This window comes from Rhinatrema bivittatum, chromosome 11, assembly GCF_901001135.1.
Source record: "Rhinatrema bivittatum chromosome 11, aRhiBiv1.1, whole genome shotgun sequence".
NCBI classification, from domain to species: Eukaryota; Metazoa; Chordata; class Amphibia; order Gymnophiona; family Rhinatrematidae; genus Rhinatrema; species Rhinatrema bivittatum.
Genome location: NC_042625.1, coordinates 36,732,732 through 36,757,374, shown reverse-complemented (window position 1 = coordinate 36,757,374; position 24,643 = coordinate 36,732,732). Strand labels below are relative to the sequence as shown.

At 45.0% G+C, this 24,643-nt stretch overlaps 1 long non-coding RNA gene across 3 annotated transcripts in view; it reads right to left on the bottom strand.

Annotated features, from left to right (window-relative positions):
- The window catches only part of LOC115073117, a 114,739-nt gene extending 102,742 nt beyond the window's left edge, over positions 1-11,997 (bottom strand). For all 3 annotated transcript variants that reach the window (XR_003851931.1, XR_003851930.1, XR_003851933.1), the window contains exons 1-3: positions 11,960-11,997; positions 9,601-9,747; positions 9,143-9,263 (exon numbers count right to left, since the gene is read on the bottom strand). This is a non-coding gene — a long non-coding RNA (uncharacterized LOC115073117). The remainder of the gene's footprint in view (positions 1-9,142; positions 9,264-9,600; positions 9,748-11,959) is intronic.
- Positions 11,998-24,643: the final 12,646 nt, after the last annotated feature.

Here is a 24,643-nt window from a genome sequence, read left to right as displayed (position 1 = left end):
CTACCACATCTTCTAGGTTCACCGTGATTTGATTCAGTCCATCTGAATCATTACCCATGAAAACCTTCTCCATTACGGGTACCTCCCCAACATCCTCTTCAGTAAACACCGAAGCAAAGAAATCATTTAAGCTTTCCACGACGGCCTTATCTTCTTTAAATGCCCCTTTAACCCCTCGATCTTCTAATGGTCCAACTGACTCCCTCACAGGCTTTCTGCTTAGGATATATTTTAAAATGTTTTTACTGTGAGATTTTGCCTCTACAGCCAACTTCTTTTCAATTTCTGTCTTATATTTAACTTGCCAACGTTTATGCTTTATCCTATTTTCTTCTGTTGGATCCTTCTTCCAATTTTTGAATGAAGATCTTTTGGCTACCTTCTTTTGGTCACCCTTCTCTGTACCTTTTCTAATTCTGTTATATTTTTTTTCAGATGTGGTGACCAGAACTGCACACAGTACTCAAGATAAATTCACACTATGGAGTGATACAGAGGTATTATGGTATTCTCTGTTTTATTCTCCAATCCTTTCCTAATAATCCCTAGCATTCTATTTGCTTTCTTGGCTGCTGCCTCACACCCAGCAGAAGATTTCAATGTATTTTCAACGATGACGTCTAGATCCTTTTCTTGAGTGGTGACTCCTAATGTAGAACCTTGCATTGTGAGCTATAATTTGGGTTTCTCTTCCCTTTGGGGTAGATTTTAAAAGAAGCGCGATCAGCCTACTTTTGCTTGCGCATCAGACTCAAGCAAAAGTACGCTGGATTTTAGTAGATACGCGCGGAGCCGCGCGTATCCACTAAAATCCTGGATCGGCGCGCGCAAGGCTATCAATTTTGTATAGCCTGCGCGCGCCGAGCCGCGCTGCCTCCCCCCGTTCCCTCCAAGGCCGCTCCGAAATCGGAGCGGCCTCGGAGGGAACTTTCCTTTGCCCTCCCCTCACCTTACCCTCCCCTCCCCTACCTAACCCACCCACCCGGCCCTGTCTACACCCCCCCCTTACCTTTGTCGGGGGATTTACGCCTCCCGGAGGGAGACGTAAATCCCCGCGCGCCAGCGGGCCTGCTGCGCGCCGGGCCGCGACCTGGGGGCGGGTACGGAGGGCGCGGCCACGCCCCCGGGCCGTAGCCACGCCCCCGTACCCGCCCCCAAAACGCTGCCGACACGCCCCCGGAACGCCGCGACGACCGGGCCCGCCCCCGACACGCCCCCCTCCGAGAACCCCGGGACTTACGCGAGTCCCGGGGCTCTGCGCGCGCCGGGAGGCCTATGTAAAATAGGCTTCCCGGCGCGCAGGGCCCTGCTCGCGTAAATCCGCCCGGTTTGAATAATTTTGAATAATTTTGTGTCATCGGCAAATTTGATCACCTCACTTGTTCCCCTTTCCAGGTCATTTATAAATATATTAAAAAGCAGTGGTCCCAAAACAGATCCCTGGGGCACTCCACTATTTTCCTTCCTCCAGTGGGAAAATTTACCATTTAGCCCTACTCTCTGTTTTCTATGTTTTCTTTTAACCAGTTGGCAATCCACAATAGGACGCTGCCCCATCCCATGACTTTTCAATTTCCTAAGACTTTTTTTTATGAGAGACTTTGTCAAATGCTTTCTGGAGATCTAGAGATCATCTTTATCCACATGTTTATGTACACCCTCAAAAAAAATGTAGCAGATTGGCGAGGCAAGATTTCCTTTAGCTAAATCCATGTTGGTTTTGTCCCATTAAACTATGCTTATCTATTTGTTCAGCAATTTTGTTCTTATTTTATTTATTTACAGGCGTTTATATACCGACCTTCTGAACACAATCAGTGCGGGTTACATAATAAAATATACACAATATAAAACTTAAAAATTAATACATAACAACAAAAACATAGATGACAATAAATCTCAAAATACACTTTTACATATCTTTGTTAGTTTTTACTAATTTGCCTGGCACAGACGTCAGATTCACTGGTCTGTAGTTTCCTGGATCACCCCTTGATCCCTTTTTAAAAATTGGTATTACATTAGCAACCTTCCAGTATTCAGGTACCACAGACAATTTTAATGATAGTTTACAAATTAATAGCAGGTCCACAATTTCATTTTTCAGTTCTTTCAGTACTCTGGAATGTATACCATCTGGTCCATGTGATTTGCTACTCTTTAGTTTGTCAATTTATCCTATTACGTCTTCCAGGTATACTGAGATTTGTTTCAGTTCATCTGAATCATCACCTTTGAATATCATTTCTGACATGGGTATCTCTCTTACATCTTCCTCAGTGAAGACCGAAGCAAATAATTAATTTGCTCTCTCTGCTATGGCTTTGTCATTCTTTGTCATCCCTAAGTGCCCTTTTTACCCCTTGATCACGTAAAGGACCAACTGATTTCTTTGCAGGCTTTTTACTTCAAATGTACCTGAAAAAGTTCTATTATGAGTTTTTGTTCCCATGGCAATTTTCTTTTCAAATTCTCTTTGCCTTTCTTATCAATGCTTTGCATCTAACTTGCCAGTGCTATGACTGTTTCCTGTTTTCTTCAATCAGGTCACTGTCTCCAGCCCTCCAATCCATTTGTGCCTGATCAATAACAAAGAAGTACATTTTCAAAGAGTTTAGGGGCCTTTTAAAAATGTACTAGGGCTGAGTATCTAAATTTAGGCTGCTAGTTTCACCAAATCCCTAATTTTAAGGTCCTAAATTTAGGTCTGTGGTGGACGGTGCTAGGGTGGGGAAAAAGTTAGGTGCTTAGCACTGATTTTCAGCACTAGGCATCTAACTTAGGACCTAACTCAAAGTAAATCAATAGGCTTAAATTTAGAAGTCTGAGTTTTAGATCTAAATTTAGGTAAATTTTCATCTGAAAATAAGTTCCTAAATCTAAGAGCTTAGCTTTTTTTTTTTTTTTATATTGACCTCAAAGCATCTAGTCTCCTCAAATAAATGATTGGGTGATCCACAATGCTCAACCATTGATCATGCGCAAATAGATTAGAGAGGTAGAGATGGGGGAACACCATTTGGATTGTCATGATCAACGTTGGATTTTTCGATTCAACTCTGATTTTTGGATGGAATGAACTCTGAAGCTGAATAGGAGGAAGGGGACAGGATGGAAAATGTTTCACAGTTTAACAGTAATGGAATACAGGGCAACAAAACTCTTAGACCCTGGAGCTTTTGACAATATCCTCTTCATTTGGGAAGTCTACATCCAGTCTCTTCTTCACAAAGCAAGACATTTAAGACTGAATAATTAATGAGAGAAGTGTAATATTGAAAGAATTGCGAGGATAAGCCATCAGATCAATAATTTGACATTTGCAAGATTTGCATGGTTTCATTGTGATAGGAGGATAGTTCTCTTGTTTATCCTTAGTATAACTCCCTTACCAACCTTTTAGATTTTTTTTTTGAAGGTGTAAATAAGCATGTGGATAAAAGTGAGCGGATTGACAATGGTGTATTTGGATTTTCAAAAGGCATTTGTCAAAGTTCCTCTAAGAGGCTATTCAGGAAATTAAAAAGTTATAGGATAGGCGGCAGTGTCTTCTTGTGGATTGGTAACTGGTTAAAAGAGAGGAAACGGAGGGCAGGACTAAATAATCAATTTTCCAAATGGAGAAAGGTTGTTAGTGGAGCGCCACAGGGATCGGTACTGGGACCTGTGCTGTTTAACATCTTCATAAATGATCTGGAAAAGGAAACAAGTGAGGTGAACAGATTTGCAGATTGCATATAATTATTCAAATTTGTTAAAACAGCAGCGGATTGTGAGGAACCACAGACCGATCTTATGAGACTAAGAGACTGGGCATCTGAATGGCAGATAAAATTTAATATGGAAAAGTGCAAAGTGTTGCACATATGGACAAAATACTCCCGACTACAGGGACACGATGCTGGGTTCTGTATTGGAAGTCACCATCCAGGAAAAGGACCTTGGAGTCCATGTGCACAATACACTAAAATCCTCAGCTCAGTGTGCAGCAGTGGTCAAAAGGCAAACAGAATATTAGGAAAGGAGAATAAAATGAAAATATCACATTGCCTCTGTATGGAGCCATGTTACAACTGCACCCTGAGTTCTAGTCCCCCCCCCCCCCCCCCCCCCATCTCCGAAAAGTCATAGCGGAACTAGAAAAGGTGCAGAGGAGAGCGACAAAACTGATAAAGGGGATGGACTGGCTCCTTCTTATAAGAGACTACACTGGTTAGGGCTCTCAGTTTATGAAAAAGACTTCTGGGAGGGGACATGGATTGAGATTTATAAACTCATGAGAGGGGTGGAACAGGTAAATAAAGGACTGTTATTTACCCTTTCAAATAATATTGAAACAAGGAGACATGCCATGAAAATAAATCATAGAAAGAACTTTTATTTTTTACTCAGCGCACGATCAAGCTGTGCACCTCTGTTGCTAGAGGACGTGATCAAGGTCACTAGCATAGCAGGATTTAAAAGAGGTTTGGACCAATTCCTGGAGGAAAAGTCAGTTAAACATTATTAGCCAGGTAGACTAAAGAAAACTATTGCTATCCCTGGGAGTGAGTAGCAGGAATTAGATCTACTTTATGGGATCTGCCAGGTACTCGAGACCTGAACTGGCCACCGTGGTAGACAGGATGCTGAGTTTGATAGACCTTGGTCTGACCCATTTCATCGCCGACAGCAAAGAGCATTCAAAGCTAGCTACAAAGGTCTAAAATGTTCCAGGGCAGTCTATGAGCATACAGTGCCTTGGTGGGGGTGGTAGTTTCCAGAGAAGAAAGCTCAGAGTCTAAGTTTACATATATAAATGGGTATTATTTACAGTATAGGTTTGCTAAAAGTGCAAGAGAGTTTGGAATATACAGAATTTACACTGACAATTTTATATAACCCGATTTGCCTATAGATGTGAGAGCTTTGGAGGGGCAAAATTAACAATACAGAGCGTTGGAACTAGGACTGGTAAAGGGAGTGAAGGGGGTGCTACTGACAGAGGGTTTGGGGAAGGGGCGGAAGAGGGCACCAAGCTGTAACATGAGAGGTGCTGGGTATTTTGGGAGAGGCCGAGGTTTGGGGAAAACAGAGGCGGAAACAGGTAGAGTGGGAACAATATCAGCAGTGGGGAGGGCGCTTATTAAGGTGCAGACCTACAGCGGAGTTAAAGAGCCAGCGCCTCAGAAAGTTATCTTCCTGGTGCTTACTAAGGTGTAGTTCCTCGAGGGTAGGGACTGCCAGGCAGGTCTATGATAGTGAGAGTGGCGGGATGCTGGGACAGGGATATGGGGGAGGAGGGGGTGCCCTGGGGATCAGCCACATCTACAGCTCAGAGCCTTGACTTCTTCCTCTAGGACCTGCCCAGGCTGCTGTAAGTTCCTGGCCGCACTCCCCTCAGCTTAGAAACCCCGTACAGGTCAGAATGTACACTTTCAGTTTAAAATTCACGTTTTTGCAGTTGCACTTCTTGAAACCTAGTGATCAGCGCTGGTTAAATTACAGAACAAAAAATGCCCGGCGTCAGCCTTTAGGTGTGCGAGAGACATTTGTTCTCTCATATACAGACGCCGGGCAAGGGCAATGGGGGTCTCAGCGGGACTGTGTGTGAGAAATGTCTCTACCAATCTGCCCTATAAAACAGAACAGCACTCTCTATAAAGCTTTTCTTAGACCGGACTGACCCCTTCCGCTGTCCAGTGCAAGCAGTCTGACGAGAGCTCCGTTTAAAGACGTCTGCGATCTGAAAACGAAGCTGGGATTCCGCAACGAGAATATTTAGCATGTTTAGTGCTGAATATGGAAGGGCAAGCGTAGATAATTTTTTCGTGATGTACAGTAGCCAAAGAATAAATAGTTTCCCCCCCCCTCTTCTGCAGCTATTTCCTGTGCAGACAGAGCCTTCTGCAGCTATTTCCGGAAAGATCCTTTTAGCCTGTTTTTCTGTACTGTGATTTATAATACAGCGGCTCGGGGAAAAAAGGCTGCAGAAAGCATCTCCACAGGCAAACAAGTAACATTTAATAGTAGTAATTCAGTCCTCCTCCCACCCAGCCCGCACCCACTCCTTAGCTCCAGCGCACGGGTTCCCTGCGAGTTTGTGCACCACGAGCTGGCGAGCGTCACCGTAAGCTCCAAGGAAGAACGAGGAACATTTTTTTTCCTTTAGGAAATGCAAAGAGATAGATGCCTGTAGTCTTTTTCAATTCCTTTATTGAAGTGGAGACGTTAAAAATGATAGCCCGACTCTGGCCGAGTTTCGCCACTTGTGACGGCTGCCTCAGGGGCTTGTATGTACAATCATGGACTCTTGATTTAATTCAAGTCATGGACTTATTTGTTAATTGTGGTTGCATCTGTATAATCCGCAACAATGTTCAATCAAACATTGTTCAATCAAACAAAGTAGCCACAGCGGCATTCAAACACTGCACGGAGCGGCAGTAGCCACAGAGGCGTTCACGGAGCGGGATGCCAGTGGCCAGTAGTTGGTGTTCCACCTTCACGGAGCGGAAGGATGGAGGGCTGCTATTTCCAAAAAAAAAAACAAAACAAAAAATAAAAACAGGGGTGGGTAAGAGTATGGGGCAAGGGGGTGGCCTGCTTGTTGCAGCGGTTGCTACCCCCAATTGAGCTGGATGTCACTTGGATGCAGATTCAAAGCTGCTCTCTAAATTGGGTGGAGGGGAATTAGGGCTGGAGGGTACTGGAAGCCAATAGTAACAGGTGGGAGAGGGAAAAAGGGAAAAAAATGGATAAAGTGCGTAGCTTGCTGGGCAGACTCGATGGGCCATTTGGTCTTCTTCTGCCGTCATTTCTATGTTTCTATGTTAATCTTACAATCCACTATAAAACACAGGTCTCCACTTGTAATGCCAACAAAGGTTTGGCATTACAAGTGGAGACCTGTAAGATTGAACATTGTTGCGGATTATACAGATGCAACCACAATTAACAAATACGTTCTTACAATCTAAAGTCAGCTCCGTATCTTTATTCTACTGTTTTGCAGTTTGAGCAATCTATACATTGGGTTTATTATTTGTTTATTTAAAAAATCTTATAGCCCACAACTTCAATACAATTATTCAGTGCTGTTTACAAGTGTATACATATATTACATACATGACCATATTTAAAACAGTAATAATGAATAAACATTACATTAAACATACGTAATAATGCAATTTCCTAAAAGCTTCATTAAAAAGCAATGTTTTAACTTAAGTTGCCAAACTGGATCAGACTGAGAGTCCATCAAGCCCAGCATCCTGTTTCCAATCCAGGATACAAGTATCAGGCAAGTACCCCAACATTAAATAGTTACCAATCTACTAATGCCAGTAATAGAAGTGGCTATTTCCTAAGTCAGTGTGACTAATAGTTTATGGACGTCTCCTGTAGGAACTTGTCCAAACGTTTTTTAAACCCGGATAAGTTAACTGCCTTAACCATATCATCTGGCAATGAATTCCAAAGCTTAATTGTGCGGTAAGTGAGAGAGAATTTTCTCCAATTTGTTTTAAATGTGCTACTTGCTAACTTCATAGTGTGCCCCCTAGTCCTTGTAATATCTGAAAGAGTAAATAACTGATTCACATTTACCCATTCAAGTCCTTTCATAATTTTATAGACCTCTATCATATCCCCCCCTCCTCCCAGCCATGTCTTTTCCAAGCTGAACAGCCCTAAGCTCTTTAGTCTTTCCTCATAGGGGAGCCATTCCATTCCCTTTATCATTTTGGTCTTCCTTCTCTGTACCTTCTCCAGTGCATCAATAGCTTTTTTGGGATGTGGTGGCCAGGACTGCACACAGTATTCAAGATGCGGTCTCACCATGGAGCGATATAGAGGCATTATGACATTTTCTGTTTTATTTTCCATTCCCTTCCTAATAATTCCTAACATTCTGTTTGCTTTTTTGATTGCCGCAGCACACTGAGCCGACCATTTTAAAGTATTATCCACTATTGACGCCTAGATCTCTTTCTTGGGTGGTAGTTCCTAATATGGAAGCTAACATTGTGTAACTATAGCATGGGTTATTTTTCCCTATATGCAACACCTTGCACTTGTCCACATTAAATTTCATCTGCCATTTGGACTTGTAAATCCTGCACTTCCCGAATTTCTAAAGGGAGCTTTTGCAAATGGAGGGCACCATAAATGAAAAAGCCCTCTGTCTGGTATTTTGCCAATATCTGTGACTCTGAGAAATGCAAAGCCAGCACCAGCAGGTACCACTGCAGTCTACTCCCAACTGAACACTTATACTCGCTAAACAGTAGTTTATGGATAATAACCAACAGTTTCAATTGAACCATTTGAGATTTTACATTATTCCTATTTAAAAAGCAAACCTTCAAATATAATGAAGGTATAATATAAGAAAAAAAATGGCCACTGAAATTAGAACCCTTTTAATAAATCACTGTGGAGTGAAATATACGTCGGGTATCAAATAATGCCTGTGACTGTGCTATAGACCAGGCAGTCAATCAGTTCCCCTGTAGTTACTGCAAAAGAGAGAAACCTGAGGACTCTACCAATAAGAGGCAGACACCTATCTGACTTGCCCAATAGTTTTCTGCCAGTGATTAGTTCGTGCCCCCTGGCATTCTACATATTCACCAACTTATGGGGGTACCCAGAGTGAGAGCACTGGGGCAAGAAGAAGGTCAAGGTGCAAAGCCAATCTCAAAGATGACTGGAAATCAGGCAGGGTCTATGGCGACGCCTGGGCCCAAGTGACCCTTGTCTGCCAACGGTCGCCGCAACACCTGGTTGTCTCTCTTTGTTGATCCCTGCCCTTTGTTTGAAGCTTTACTATGGGTTTTCTTCTTTTAGACAGTTAAACGTTATAATGCTAGGCAGCTGGTACTGAGAGAATGTCCAGGAATGTTAATGAATGAATAATTTGCTTCCCCTGGTCACCTCAAAGGGTCCCTGCTTGCACAGTATTTTCAAAAGGTTTTCTACCATTTCTGCCCCAGGGCAAGACTCTTTTAAAAACAGGGGCCCTTACCGTTCAGTAGAAGGTATATTCTGACATTTAATAAAGGCAGCACCTAACACCCTCTGCCCAGACTAGACTCCCCCACCTCCGAAAACTTTTAAGCTCAACACAGTTGTAAGCAAGGGCAGAAAGCAATATCCGTACCTATGGTTTCCTTTGACTGTGTGGTTCTTTTCGAGCAAATGACTTCCAGATGCTGTACTGAAGTTTTGAAACATCATGGCACCTGTGTTCATCTCTTTGCTGTCAGAGACATCATCTGGAACTTAATTACAAGGAAGGCGTGTAGACTTAAAATTACAGAAGCACACTGAAGGGGGTGACAACTGCAGGAAGTTATGGCCAGAGAAAAAGATTATGATCAAAAAAATATTACCGTGATGAAAGGAGCATAGAGCTGGGAAAGCAGAGATCTCTCCCAGGTCCCACTAAAAGAGCTTATTCAGTAAGCTCAGAATGGCAGAAAAAGTCCACTTCAAACAAGGCCCTGGCTTGATTTACTAAGAACCCCTCCCATTCTGCGATCTATCGGGACAAATTTTAGTGAATTGGGCCTCAAGTATCCAGGAGCATTTATTCTCCCATGCTCAACCTCCACCTACCTGGAAGCAGCATGGAACGAAAGCCAATAGTGTTCCCTCACGCTCTCTCTCTCTTTCTCTCGCTCTCTCGTTCACTCTCTAGCATAGGGTTGAGTCATGTGGACAAAGCAGCATGAGGATGTGGCCTCAGCCCTGGTCATGTTGTACCTGTTCCGCAGACAAACAGAGGAATTGGTTACTCCACTGCTGTTCATCCAGAACCTTAAATTCATATGCATTCAGCTTGCTAGTTGGAAATAAAAAAGATAGACTTTCAAAATACAGTCAGAATAATGTCAGGCTGCAGGAAAGGATGGCTATAGCTCTCATCTAAAACTCCTGCCTGACACATGGATGGGTTGCTGAAATTCATAAAATAATTCATTATCAGCCGGATTTTAAATCGGCCGCGTGCGTAGAAATCGCCACTTACGCGCGTGGCCGGGCCCTGCGCACAGACTGCGCGCATTTTAAAAAGGGTCCGGCCACGCGCGTAAGTGGTGATACATGCATAAGGGCCAGGCCCTGACAAATGGGCGGGCAGGAGCCTCGCTCGCCGGCCAACTGCCGGCGCACACAAGTTACTTCAGGTCGGGCCCTGAAGTAACTGAAAGAAAAAAAGGTAAAAAAAAAAAAAGGGATTTAGAGGGTGGGGAGGAGAGGGGAGAGGTTAGGGTAGGGGCTAGGAAAGTTCCCTCCGAAATTGGAGCGGACTGGGAGGGAACTGGGGGAGCCCCGATTTCGTCGCCGTGCGAATTAGCGAACATTTACCCACGCCCTTGCGCGCACCGTCTGCACATACGTGCGCAGATTATATAATCCAGCGCGTATGTGCACATGGCCCATGAATTTTATAACACGTGCGTGCATGTTATAAGATCAGCGCAGTCCATGTGCGCGCGCACCTTTTAAAATCTACCCTTACGTGTTTTAAAGGGGGAGAGGGGAAAAAACACAAAGCTGTGGAAAATGGTAAAAATGTAACATCTGCAAATCGATCGTGCACCGTGCCCAGCACTCCGCACGCGATTCACGAATGGCGCGCAGCTTTCCAAGTTTAGGGGTCGATGCAGTATTCGAGGGCAGAAAATGGGTGCTCGGGGTTGAGCGCCCACTCCCCTAATGCGCGCCCAGCCGCCTCTCCTGAGCGTGCGATGCAATATTTAAATTAGGGGGTACGCTAAATAGAAGGCGCTAGAGAAAATTGTGCATTCCTAGCGCCTCCTCGGCGTCGGGTGCACAGGAGAGGTGGCTGTCAGCGTGGGCTGGGAAAACGGACGCTCAATCTGCGAGCGTCCGTTTTCTCCTGCTACCGGCACAGACACGCACAAGATACACGGCCTGCACCATGTTTCTTGTGTGTGAATTCTGGGCATCCAGAATTTTTTTTTTTCCCCAGAAACTTTTTTTTTTAAACTAAATCTGCTTTCTTTGGTTCCTCCTACTTAGTATCACTACGATATTCGGGCCAATCCTGTAAAGTGCGGCTGCATTTACCCTGCTCCTAAGCCGCTTTTAACTCACGTTCCGGCCGCGTTAGCCCTTCCTGCGATCCCGAATCCCCTTTAACCTACTCCTACCGCGTCCTAAATTCCCCGGGTAACCCCTTCCGCCCGCGGCATGTATATTGCATGCAAACGAGCGAATTAGCGCGATATTGCATGCAAACGAGCGAATTAGCTATTCCCCTAGCATCCCGTAACCCGCGCCCCGACTAACGCTACCTTTCCCTGCCGCTTTGTCGCGCGTTTAACCTGCAAACTTACCGCCTACCCTGACCCAGGCGGTAGAGGCAGGGGTCAGGGTAGGTGGCAAGCTTTCCCCCAGCCCCCGCTCACCTGCCCCGGCCGCGATCATGGGTGCCGGTCTCCGTGGCAGCCCCAGTCCTCCCCCCTGCCCCCGAAGCCAAAAAAAAAAGCTTTTTTTTTTTTTTTGGCTTCGGGAGGAGGGGAGAGGACTGGGGCTGCCACGGAGACCGCTTTCCCCCGTGCAAGTAAGTTGTTTCGCCGCTTGTCTCTTCTCCCCCCTCCCGGAGCAGGGCGCGAAAAGCCGCCTTGCTCCGGGAGGAGGGGGGACACTGACAGCGGCGAAGCTTTCCCCCAGCCCGGACACCGGCGAAGCCAGAAGATAGCGGCGGAGAAACGGCGAAACGACTGTCAGTGTCCCCCCTCCTCTCGGAGCAGGGCGCGAAAAGCCACCTTGCTCCGGGAGGAGGGGGGACACTGACAGCGCACAAGCAGCGATGGAGAAACGGCGAAACGACTGTCAATGTCCCCCCTCCTCTCGGAGCAGGGCGGAAAAGCCGCCTTGCTCCGGGAGGAGGGGGGACACTGACAGCGGCAAAACTTTCCCCCAGCCCGGACACCGGCAAAAAACTTACTTTTTTGCAGCCACGAGCACGAACACGATCTGGCCTGCCTTAGCTCCTCCCGACAAGATGGCCGCCTGCACGGGGAAAGCGTGCAATTGGCCGCTGAAGACGTGACGTCACGACATCACGTCTTGAGCGGCCAATTGTACTCTTTCCCCGTGCAGGCGGCCATCTTGTCGGGAGGAGCTATCGGAGCCAGATCTTCGCGTTCCTGCTCGTGGCTCATGGCTGCAAAATTGTAAGTTTTGCCGGTGTCCGGGCTGGGGGAAAGTTTTGCCGCTGTCAGTGTCCCCCCTCCTCCCGGAGCAAGGCGGCTTTTCGCGCCCTGCTCCGAGAGGAGGGGGGACACTGACAGTCGTTTCGCCGTTTCTCCGCCGCTGTCTTCTGGCTTCGCCGGTGTCCGGGCTGGGGGAAAGCTTCGTCGCTGTCAGTGTCCCCCTTCCTCCCGGAGCAAGGCAGCTTTTCGCGCCCTGCTCCGAGAGGAGGGGGGACACTGAAAAGTCCTTTCGCCGTTGCTTCTGCGCTGTCGCCGCCGTTGCTTCCTGGTATCTGTCATTTCAAATGACATTTGAAATGACAGATACCAGCGTGGCGTGAAGCCTTAGGCCCGCGCACCCAGGATCCTGTATAGGCGCTCTATCCAGTATCCTGGGTTGCGCGGGACTAAGGCTTTTCGGACGCGGCTTACATTTACATATAATTAGGCTTCAGGATCGCGCGGTAGGTGAGCTGCTCTGTGCGGGCGGTAACCGCGGGTGCCGTAGGCACTAACGCAGCTCTTCCTACCGCACGATACAGGATTGGCCCGATTATTAGGTGGAATCACAGAAAGCAGGACTTTTCTTTTTTTTTCAAATTGCCCTTGAGCATGGCATACCTTTATGCCAGCCCCAGGCTGGCGTGGAATTTGCCACGTGGGACATTTTTCGCATCGCAAGGATTAGCCAATAGCCTCATCTGCATGGAATTTACATGCGATGAGCGCTACTAGCTATGCGGTGAGTTGGACACGTTAATCCTCGTATTGCATCGCAGGATTATGGACATGTGTCCACCACAATGCGTGTCCAATCGTGTGTTAAGCGTGCGCTAGCCACTGTGCATGGTATTGCATCGGCCCCTTAGTTCGCAAATGCTCTTCTTGCCGCCCTCCGAGGTCTACATGCAGGCGGGCACACCTGCCTTCAGCGCTTTGCACGGAGTCTGGCAGCCTGCTTCAGCGTTCTGCGCGCCGACAGCCTTGCCCTTTGTGCTGTGCCAAAAAATCCCAAATGCTAACCTTTGGAGCTATGGCAGACAATGTTGGGAGACATTTTCCTTGCTTTCACCAGATTCCCTATTGCTGGCAATCTATTACAAAGCGCTGGTACTATTTTAATAATGTACCTGTCTCTTATCCTCTTGCTTTTTCCAATGTAGTCAGAGGAATACAGTCTTATCCTGTTAATCCATCCTTCGTCCATACAGCTTTCATGGTATAGGATTGTAATCAGGGCGTTTTTTTTCAGGGGGTATGTGCCAGTACTGAGTACCAGCAATTTGTTTTTCCACCTGCTTGATTTGCCCCGTAGTCCCTTAAAATCCCCCCCTGCCAAAAAACCCCCCAAAACATGCATCCTGCATGTGACAGGTAGCCATATGTTTTGTGTTGATAAATGTTTCTTCTTGGATATGCGTTTTAATGTCTGTTTGATTTTATGTTTGCATCTTATTTTATGAATTATATTTGTGGCTCACCTAACATATTTTGTTATAGATGAAAAATAACTATTTTTAGTAAATAAATAAATAAATACCTAATAAACCATTATCAAGATGTGTTCATTACCGGGCACATCTGAAATGATTTTTTTTTTTTTTGAAATCCACATTTTATTAAGTGACGTGTCGGTCTTGGTTTCCTCTGCAAATTCAAAAAAGAAAGAAAGAAAAATTCTGGTATTATCCCGCAGTATTTGAAATGTTGTCTGCATGTAGTTCCAACTTTGAACGAGGAGGGGAAAAAAAAAAAAGATAAAAACCAAAAAAAAAAGACTGAAGGGGAAAGCATTTCAGAAACTCGCCTGTCCTCTGAAGTGAGATCCGATATCCTCTCACCAGGATTCCTGCTGTTCTGGAAACTGCAGATATTTGTCTTCACAGCCTTTTCTGTTCATTGAAAGCAGTTTAAGTCGCTCACATTTAATACTCTCGCTGAGCAGGTGAGCTCAGGCGAGCCAAAGTCAAAAGCCCTCAGACAAAGATGGAAACTATTCGTTGTTTTTATTGCGATGGAATGGTAAAGTTAAAGACAGCTGCTTTTTTTTTTTTTTTTTTTTAAATCTCCCTTTTCCAGCCACACAGGGTTGTTTTGTTTTGTTTTGTTTTTTGCCCTTGAATGTGAATTATGGGAAACTCTGGAATGCTTTGACACCGGAGCTGGCTACGCAGGGTTTCACCCATGAAATTCCAGCCTCCGCCCCACGCCCCGTTCACACGCACCAGTATACGTCTTATTGCTCCCAGGGCGAGCTCTTCCCCCGACGTGCGCTCGCTGGAAGAATTTTTTTTTTCTTTCCTGCGTTAGAAGGCCTTGCAGACTTTGGCCGGACAGCACTGTGCACGCCACCCAATGTTTCCAAAAAAACCAAGGCTCTCTCAGATGAGCAAAGCTGGTCTGAAGTTGCTGTTTCACATCTGTTTTTCTTTTCAGAAAACGCCTGTAAATATCGGGCACCGGTGCAAAAGCGCACTCTCCAGTTCCCCTCTAAAAGAAGGGTGACCCTATAGCTCTGTGACTAAAGGGGCAGGCTGAACCAACTCTGGCTCTACCCCGTTGCAGATTTCTTGGGGAAATCAGAAATACAATTCCAGGCATGCACTGGGACAGAACCAGGACCAGACCAGCCTGTGTCTTTTGTCGTGGTGGTTGCTCTCAACAAAACTGTCATAGACCAGAGTTCTGAATCAAAAAGTATTCATCTCTGATTTCTCCAAATTATTTCATGGGATGCACCCTTGGTGAAAACCCCTCCTGAATTAGGCTCCGTGAAAGTTATTTATTTCTGTTATTGTGTTGTCATTCCCTAGGCTCAACAACAGTTCTCCTATCTTCATCTTATTCCACTGCTTTTTCTGTACTAAGGAGGTTTCTTTAAATGCTGGGGTTGGCAGGATACTTGTGGCCATTGGTTGAACAACTTATTCTTTTTGTCACATGACATCGTCTACAGAGAAAACACACCCTGGGCTTCCTCCTCCATGTTCTCTGTGCTGTTAAAAGTGTGTGGAAAAAAAAATCCTAACCTGATGGGTTCAAAGACTGTACATTATGATGCAACATGAGCTGCAACCTGAATGTCTCACTTTTCTTATTGACTTCCTAGATGTACATGTTAAGGAAAACACGTGTGACTACAAGAGAGCCCTCTAAAATACCTGTAACTCTGAAATAATCATATTGGGATGAGACTTCTTCATAGAATATTTTGGGTTATTTAACATGACTGTCCTCTCATCATCAGCTCTTTAAAAAAAATACAACTGTTAAATGATCTGTAGACTTCACACAGTGGAAAGACATGTTTTGTAGAAAAGAGAAATAGCTACTTGCTCCTTGTGTTGCCCTAAATACCATTACTGAAAGGAGCCATAGCATGTGGAAAACATTAAATCACGAATTATTTTGTATATGCACTGCAGCTTCAAACATTTTCAGCCTGCATGTCATGGCCATCTCAGTAGACAATTACAAAGATCTGTTTTGTTCTTTTTTTCCTTCTGCCAGCACAACAGTGTCAGCAGTTTTGTTTCTGCCTGCACGGTCAATGACTACGGGCCTAATTCATCTCAGACCACTGCCCCCTTCTTTGCTGACAGGGAAAAACCCTTTCGTGCATTAGGGCTCAGTGAGAGGATTAACCCATTACGCAGCAAGAGCTGCGCTCCACCGCAAGCCCAAAGCCAGTGATACAATTAACTGGGGTTGGGAAAAGGTGAACCCCTAACAACTCAGCATCCCCTGTGCTGCGAATGTATCTCGAGCGCGATTTAGAAACGCAGAGCATGGAGGCAGATAAGGACAATGTGGCCCATCCAGTCTGCCCATCCACATCTCCCGTTCGGCCTTATAGTTGGAAGAGCTCTTTCCTGCAGGAAATAACTGAGAAGTTGGATTGGGTTTGCATGAACTCCTCCCAGGGGAGTTGGTGGAGGCAAAAAATAGTCCCAGAACTCCAGAAAGCATGGGATCTGCCCAGAGGGACCCCTAGTTGTAAAGAAGTGAGGGGGATGCCAGAGATCAACTGGGGTCTGTGACATTACACCAAGAATGAAATTGTGCAGACCTGGACTGGTCCAATGATCCTTATCTGCCGTCATGTTCTACATTTCTAGGTAATGTGACGTGCCATCTAATCAGCAAGGAGGATTTCCATCTTAGCATTTCAGACAGCTCTTGTAATATAAGAACATGCCATACTGGGTCAGACCAAGGGTCCATCAAGCCCAGCATCCTGTTTCCAACAGTGGCCAATGCAGGCCATAAGAACCTGGCAAGCACCCAAAAACCAAGTAAACTAAGTAAAAGTAGTCACTGGCCTCCCAGTCTCCCTCATCTTCCAGCTGTCTTTGTGATTGCCTGGGCCACCAAAAATGGTACCAGCTCCTAAGTCCAAGGCTGTTTTCAGAGATCTCCTTGTAATGTCGGTGGAATGAATGCTGCCTTCATGCATAGGATTACTTTAGATGTATGAATACGTACGAATTCTCTGGAGAGGTTGTTGTACGTGAACGTTTGAGATGGCTGAAACAAAAGAATCTTAGGTTGGTCCGTTGAGGTCTGTCTTTACTCTCAGGAATCCAATCCCCTCCACGAGCAATACAGCTATTAGAAATCTGGATCTAAAGAGTGCCTTCCTGTGGCAGAGACCTTCTCCCGCTGTCGTGGCCCAGGTTGGTGGGGTGGGGTGTGAAATGCTGGTAAGGTCTCCAGATGGAACCTCACAGGGGGTTCTGTTTGGCGCCCTCTTCCCTACTGGGTCTCCCTGTGCCGAAATGGGGTCCATATCCCACCCAGCAAAGTCCCCCGGGGGGGGGGGGAAGGGAGGGGAAACAGGAATAAAGTTAGGATAACCGTCCAGAGGGAGGCTGCTATCTGGAGAACCTCAGTAATAAACAAGTCCTGAGATAAAAAGATTTAACAATTTTATTTTTACCAACTTATTGTGAGAAAAATTCCCCATTTTTCTTCTTTTACATTAACCAACAGTTAAGCAAATATTTTGAATGTAAATGCTTTTACTTTTCTTTTACATGTAGCAGTACCAAACCAACATTATTAATGTGATTCTCTTGTAGAACCTCAAGCGCTATTGCACTCAGTCAGATAAGTATCACTTTTAGTTTACTCTAGCTGCGTCCCAAACTGATATAATTTATATTTTGAGAAATCGAGTCTTTGTGGGTTAGCTTTTCTCTTTCAGGCTCTGCTGAAAGAAGATGAGCGTCCCTCTTATGGTAAGTATCTTGGTCTTGCTTGGCTGTCTGTGTTTCTCTTTCTCTGTGTTGTCTGTCTTTCGTCACTTTCCTACTGAGCACAGTGATTTTTTTTTTTTTTTTAGTCTGGCCAGACCTAAGTTAAGTCGCTCAGCTGTGAGCCGCACACTTCTCTGTGGCACTGAGCCTCTGTCTGTCGCTGTGCGGTGGTCTCAGTCCCATCTCCTCCCTGTGCCCCCGGTGCATTGCTGGGGTGCTCCGCGGGGCTGAGGGTCCCTGTTTCATCATACAGTGGAGGCTAGCTGCATTCCCCCCCATCACTCCCGTCACTCCTTTCTTCCCCCTCCCCCCCATAAGTTAATGCTTTCCAGTGTACGTAGTGCCTTTTTTGTGAATACACTTTTTGTACATAGATGTATAACACTATTCTAATCTGTATAAAACTGATTGCAGTGCCTTTCGCCTAATGCGCACTCTACGATGTCATAGTTGTTAACCTCTCTGGTGGCCCCCTCCCGCCACTGGTCCTTCCCTCCATGCCTCGCTTCTTCCTGCTTCTCCCTTCTCCTCCTTCCAGCTGCTCCCCCCCCCCCCCTTTGTTTTATGTATTTTCCGCCTTTCTGTTACATTGTAAACCGGCATGATGTACCCATGAATGTCGGTATATTTAAAAGCTTATAAATAAATAAACAAATAAATAAATAAATAAACTTCCTGCACTCCTTCTCCTTGGATTTTCATTTATTTTGCTTCTTTTCTCTTTTTACTTTCCTTTTAGTTTGCCTGCCTGCCTCTCCAGAGCCTGGCCCAGGGGGCTCCTCCAGGGGCATGTGTGCTCCCAGAAGCAGACAAAACTTTTAAAAATTTCTCAACCTTTTATATGTACCTAAATAAAAAAAAAAAGAGGCCGATTATAAATGCGCACCATGCACAACTTTAGGGAACGAGATAAGATAATGCTGGCCATGTCCTCTCTTTATCTGTTCTTGCTTTGTTCTCATGTTCTCACCATAGTTTTTTACTTTCTGTAACGACTGCTTGGCACTGCTGCTTCAGAGAGCAATTTTCACGCAAATCGGCTGTTTGAAAACGTCCCTTCCTTCAGTGTGGTGTCTGGCACATTTAGCCATGCTTATAGGAGGTGTTCCCAGGGGAAGCGGGGTTTCAAGCGGAATTGGAAAATAGCGCATGTGGATTCTGTTTTCAAATCTATGTGTCTTGGGCTCCATAGAAAGTATTCCTGTGCCAAAAAGCACAGGTACCTCGTGCTCACGGCAGCTTTTCAAAGGAAGGGTATGCAGGGACCTCCTCTTTGAGACTTGGTGCACAGGCGGCAGGTAAGAAGTACTCTCTGACTTAGTTTGTCCCATCGTGAACAATCTGAAAATGGCCCCCCTTAATCACATGTACGTTCAAGGTTTTAAACTTTAGGTGAATTTGAAGTTGGACACTGCCTGGGGAAAAGATCCCTGTTCAAAACGAGGCATCCAGTCTCGCCTTTCTCTGCCAGGGAGATTCTAGGTCACAGCATCACCACTGCCATGTTCTCGGCAGCACTACATACTCCAGAGAGCCAAATCCAACTTACTTTGCACATAGCCTCTCTCCTTGAAAGAAAGACGAAGGCTAAGGGCCTGATTTTAAAAAGCATTTACTCGAGTAAAAACCAGGTTTACTGGAGTAAATTCACTTTACTTGAGTAAGTGGGTTTTTGAAAATTGCTACAATAGTAGCTACATTTACGCATGTAACTCCTTTTGAAAATTACCCCCTAAGAGTTTTGCGGCCTTTTTGCAGCGCTTTTATGGAGAAAATAACTGCATTCCACTGTCCAGTTACGATTCCCCAGAATTTAAAGTGGTGCGTCATAAGGGGAAAAAAGAAAGGTTTACAAAAACATAGCCCTAAAAAAAAAAAAAGAGGATTGTTCTGAATGACAGATTTTTGCAGTTCATTTTCGCATAGTGACACGGTAAATGACGGCTGAAGAAGACCAAATGAGCCCATCCCATCTGCCCAGTCGTAATTCTTTGGGTACACGAGAATACAAATTCCCGTACTCAACCCAACACTGCTCTCCTCCACATCGATCCCAAGCGTGACCAGAGTCTATGAACATGCTAGCCTCTCTGCTGTTAGGCCATTTTTCCCTCTGATTGTGAGTGGATTTTCTTTGGGGGCACCTTTGAGTCGAGCTGTTCTCTTCCAGTGTGCAACCTGCAGGGGAGATAGGCTGTTGTGACAATTCCTTTGGAATCGTTCCGTTTCATAATATGAAGGCCGTCATAATGGAAGCACTGTATTATTTCATTGTTTTTAAATCAGTTTGAGCATGAATAATTTGTTGGGGAATTTCCTTGCTTCTCTCCTCTCTTTCCCCTCCTCAAGCTGTGTGGGTCAGAGTCATTAAGAGCGTTTCTTTTGACTTCTGGCCAGCCAAGATGTGTTAATTTCTTTATTTTCTTACAAACCCTGGAAATAACTTAGAGAGCTCAGGATGCAGAATTACAGCAGACTGCATTTCTGTGGATTGATTAGCAGGGGAAATGTATTGCAGTTGTTTTCCCTTTTGCATGCTTTGGTACTTTATGGGGCAGGTATTCAGAGCTGGCCGTTTAAGTAACTTAGGGGTTCATTTTCTAAAGGTATCCCATGTGAAAAGGGACTTTTCGCTTGCAATACCTAGATCGGGGCAGGTTCTGGGCGGCGTCTGCACCGGGGCGGATGCCATGACGACATTACTGACGGTGAAAAGGTAAGGAGCCTTATCGCCGTCAGTAACGCGGCCAATAGCACCAACTTTCACGGTGGCGCTATTGGTTTGTGAAAGCCAGCAGCGATCGCCCCACAGTGTGCGATCGCTGCCGGCTTTCGCAGGCTCGGCCCCCGGTACCGTGCGATTCACAGAGCCGCATGACGATAGAAAATCTAGCCCTTAGTTGGTTAGAACATATCTGGCTAAGGGCCTCATTTTCAAAGCACTTTACCGTAAAGCGGGAACCTGTGTATCGTGTGCGGCGAAACAACCGCAGTGTTAGCGCGCGGATTTTAACTACAACTCCAAGTTATGGACTGCGCTACGGGCCAGAAAAGGATTATCACCATCCACGGTAGTTCCGGGCAGGCTGAGAGAGAGAGAGAGAGAGAGAGAGAGAGAGAGAGAGAGAGAGAGAGAGAGAGAGAGAGAGAGAGAGAGAGAGAGAGAGAGAGAGAGAGAGACTTACTATAGTGCCTATGCCCTACATAGGTATTTGAATCCCTATGGGAGGGCTACCTACTAACTCGGGGTGGGGATTAGGTATGAGCGTCGGGGGTTGGGGGCCACTTTTGCATTCCACATGAGACCTATGGACAGAACAGTGGTCTCTAGTGCAGATTTGCTGGCCGTCGGAGTGAGGACGCTCACTCCAAGCGGAGATTTGGCCAACATTCTCTCCACCTAGCATGTTGTTGCCCAGGTAGAGTGTCCATCAAGCTAGGTAGAGAGAACGTTGCCCAAACCACTTCTTGGTGTGAGCGTCCTCACTCCGATGGCCAGCAGGTCTCATGTGGAATGCAAAAGTGGCCCCCAACCCCCGACGCTCATACCTAATCCCCACCCCGAGTTAGTAGGTAGCCCTCCCATAGGGATTCAAATACCTATGTAGGGCTGCTCAGAACAAGCCTACTTTTTGTGCATGTAACGTTTATCCCTATAAGGGACCTGTGCGGCTAAGTGTCAGCCACTAAACATTATTATTTATTTTTTTAATTAATAATTTCTTTTAGCTAGCAATTATCTAGCTACTTAGCTAAATTTATGTATTTTATGTTTATTTTAGTTATATTTTATTTTTATTTTTACTTTATTTTAACCTGTTGTAAACCGTTTTGATAAAATTTTATTTTAAAAAGCGGTATATAAATACTTTTAAATAAATAAATAAATAAACATAAGCATATATTCAGCAGCCACTAATTAGCCACATAAGTCCCACTTATCCAGCCAAATAAACCTGAACGTGTTTTGAATATTGGGCCCCTTATGTTTTTAAAAAATCCACTATACGATCACTTGCTGTGTTATACTGTATAATCTGATGTCATTTATTCAGAAGTTTCTTCCAGCTTCTGACCAGATGTCCAGCTAATAAAATCCTGCTGACCTTTACCTGAAGACTGGCCTGATGTTTGTTGCATGTGAAAAATGCAGTTGGCTGAGCTGCGTGAAACCAACTGCTATATGTAGAGGTTACCCCAATGCTATTCTTGGGGTCCCAGTGCGGGATTGCCACTACCGATGGGGTCCTCACTGCTGCTCGGGGCAGATTAGCCATCTGTTAACCCCATGGCCTGTGGTGGCACTAGGACAGGTCGTGCTTCCGCTATCCCTTCTCTGTTTTGCTGGTTCAGATCTTCTGTGTTAATCTCATAACTTTTTGGAGTCTGTTACAGTTTTAGCCTCTACCACCCATTCTGGGAGGGCAATCCTGGTATCCACCACCCTTTTATGAAAAAATATTTTTTCACATTATTCTCGTATCTAGCTCTTTGGAGCTTCAAGTCATGACCCCAACTTCTACAACTTCCTTTTCATTCAAAAAGGCTTACTTCTCATGCATCATTAATACAGTTCATGTAGATATATATATATATATATATATATATATATATATATATATATATACACACACACACACAATGACCAAAATGATAAAGGGCATGGAACAGTTGCCCTATGAGGAAAGGCTAAGGAAGTTAGGGCTGTTTAGTTTGTAGACGAGATGACTGAGGGGGAGGGGGGGGGGGGTGGGGGGGGGGGTATGATAGAGGTTTATAAAATCCTGAAAGGACTTGACAATGTTAATATAAATTGGTTATTTACTCTCTCAGATAACAGAAGGACTAGGGGGCACTCCATGAAGTTAGCAAGTAGCTCATTTAAAACAAATTGAAGAAAATTCCTTTTCACTCAGCACATAGTTAAGCTCTGGAATTCATTGCCAGGGGATGCGGTTACAGCAGTTAGTGTAACTGGGTTTAAAAAAGGTTTGGATAAGTTCCTAGAGGAAAAATCCCTAACTGCTATTAATTAATAAGCAATAGCAGCTTGAGATTTATTTAATGTTTGGGTACTTGCCAGGTACTTGTGACTTGGATTGGCCACTGTTGGAAACAGGATGCTGGGCTTGATGGACCCTTGGTCTGACCCAGTATGGCATGATCTTATATTCTTATGTTTCAGACATATATTTTAGATTTCTATGTCACTAATCAGAATGTGTTAGCGGTTTACAAGTTATAACATCCATAAAAGCCAGAGGTAAATAAAATAACTAGTCATTAAAGTATATAGACTTACACCCACTGGGACCCAAACTGTACTTTCACTAAGGAGAGACCAATGGTGCCATATAAAATTAAATTTAAAACTAAAACCTTCCCGCTTATTAGCTCACACTCCCTCTGTCTCTCCTCTTTCGGTCCTTTCGTCTCATCTCATTTGGCACACGCTGCACCATTTTGGTAGTATTTCTCAGGACTGCCTCATCTATCCTTTCAAAGGTACGGCCTTCAGAGCTAAACACAATATTCGAGGTGAGGTATTATCACCGCTTTTATTTTCTGCTATTTATGCCTCTCCCTAGTCACCCTAGCATCCTTCTTGCTCTGGCCTCTGCCCTTCTCACACTGTTTTCACTACCTTGAGATTATCAAGATCCCTCTCCTGGTTGGTAGAGACTTTAGCTTCTCGCACATCCATCCTGAACCACTCCCTCAGATTTCTACAGCCCAAATGTATGACTCGGTACTTTTTTTTGCTTTGAATTTTGGCTGCCAAGCCTTCGACCATTCCCCAAGCTTTCTCAATCTATCTGCTCCTGCAGGGTGTCCACACTATTGGGCCATCTGCAAGAATTCAGAATTTTGTACTGATTCGATGAAAAAGGGTGAAGAGGATTTAACTTTATCTTCCATAATTCTAAAAACTGCGCCACTAAGGACCCTGGAGAAAGGAAGTACTCATCTTTAGCATTATCTACGCATAATTCCACAGATGTCCCAGCCTGGGACAAGGTGGCGGCCAAAACTCCTAACCGTTTGAGGACAATCTATTGAGTTTCCAACTAATTCTGACCATGGTTTGCAGTGTTTCATGCAAAACGTTTGGCCTTGATTAAAATGAATTATGCCTATTGTTTAAGCAAAGCTTTCATGGGCAGCACCTGGAAAACGTCTGCCGCCACTTTAGGATGGCTGAAGGCTAAGCCGAACACATCTGTTTGTTCCAGGCACTGAGCAGAATTAAAATGTTCTGTGACCGTCCAGATGAAAAGCTAGCTGGGTGGTAGCGCTGCCTAATAAGTGAACCTTTTTTCCAAACATCTTAAAACAAAGAACAAGAGGAAGTTATGATTATTCATCCTTTCTGAAAAACTCGATTTACATTGCAGCTCCGCAGAATAAACTTGAGGCACCAGCTGGGCCATCTTGCTAGTGTCGTGGTTGAATGGGTTAAAAACCAAACTTTGTGCAAAAAAAAAAAAAAATTAAGTAGAATCCGGATTTGGTTTTGTGCCATGAAAAGAGTAACAAGAGGGGAAGGTATGATAATAGCATTGTACGAGTACGGACATCTGAGGGCCTGGGCTCAGTCCCTCTCCTCATCTCTCCTATCTCCTTCCAGCTGTCACCCTTCAGGTCCCCCCACTCATACCTCCACCCATCTTTAACCTCTCACTACCCTCCATGCTCTCTTCCCTCTATCAAACACTCAGTCCTCTTCTCCATTTTGCTTCACTCTTCCACTCATCTCCCCCGCCTTATTCCATCTTCCTACTAGATTTAAGAAAACTCCAAAACTAAACATATATATACAAGGAAGTATTGAAGATGCCTATAAAACCAGGGATTACTCTAGAGCTGGCTAGAGAAAGTTGATTTAAACCTGTAAAAGGAAACCTCAGCTTCTCTGTGCTGGGCAGTAATTCAGAGCCGCGCACAGCATGTCCTACGTTTAGCTTCCTGTCCAGTAGAAATTTACCTGGAAGTCATTATTTCTGAGAATTCCTGAAGCAGCTTCCCCGTGCTTCCTAGAAGACCCCGGGAGCTGCCGCGCGAACAAGAAAGTCCCAAATTACTTCACAGGCCATGCGATGTGATTGTTCCTTGCAGGGCGAGCAGCACGATAAGGCTGCACGACTTTTTGTTTCGTTCTGGATTTTTGTTTTGTTTTCG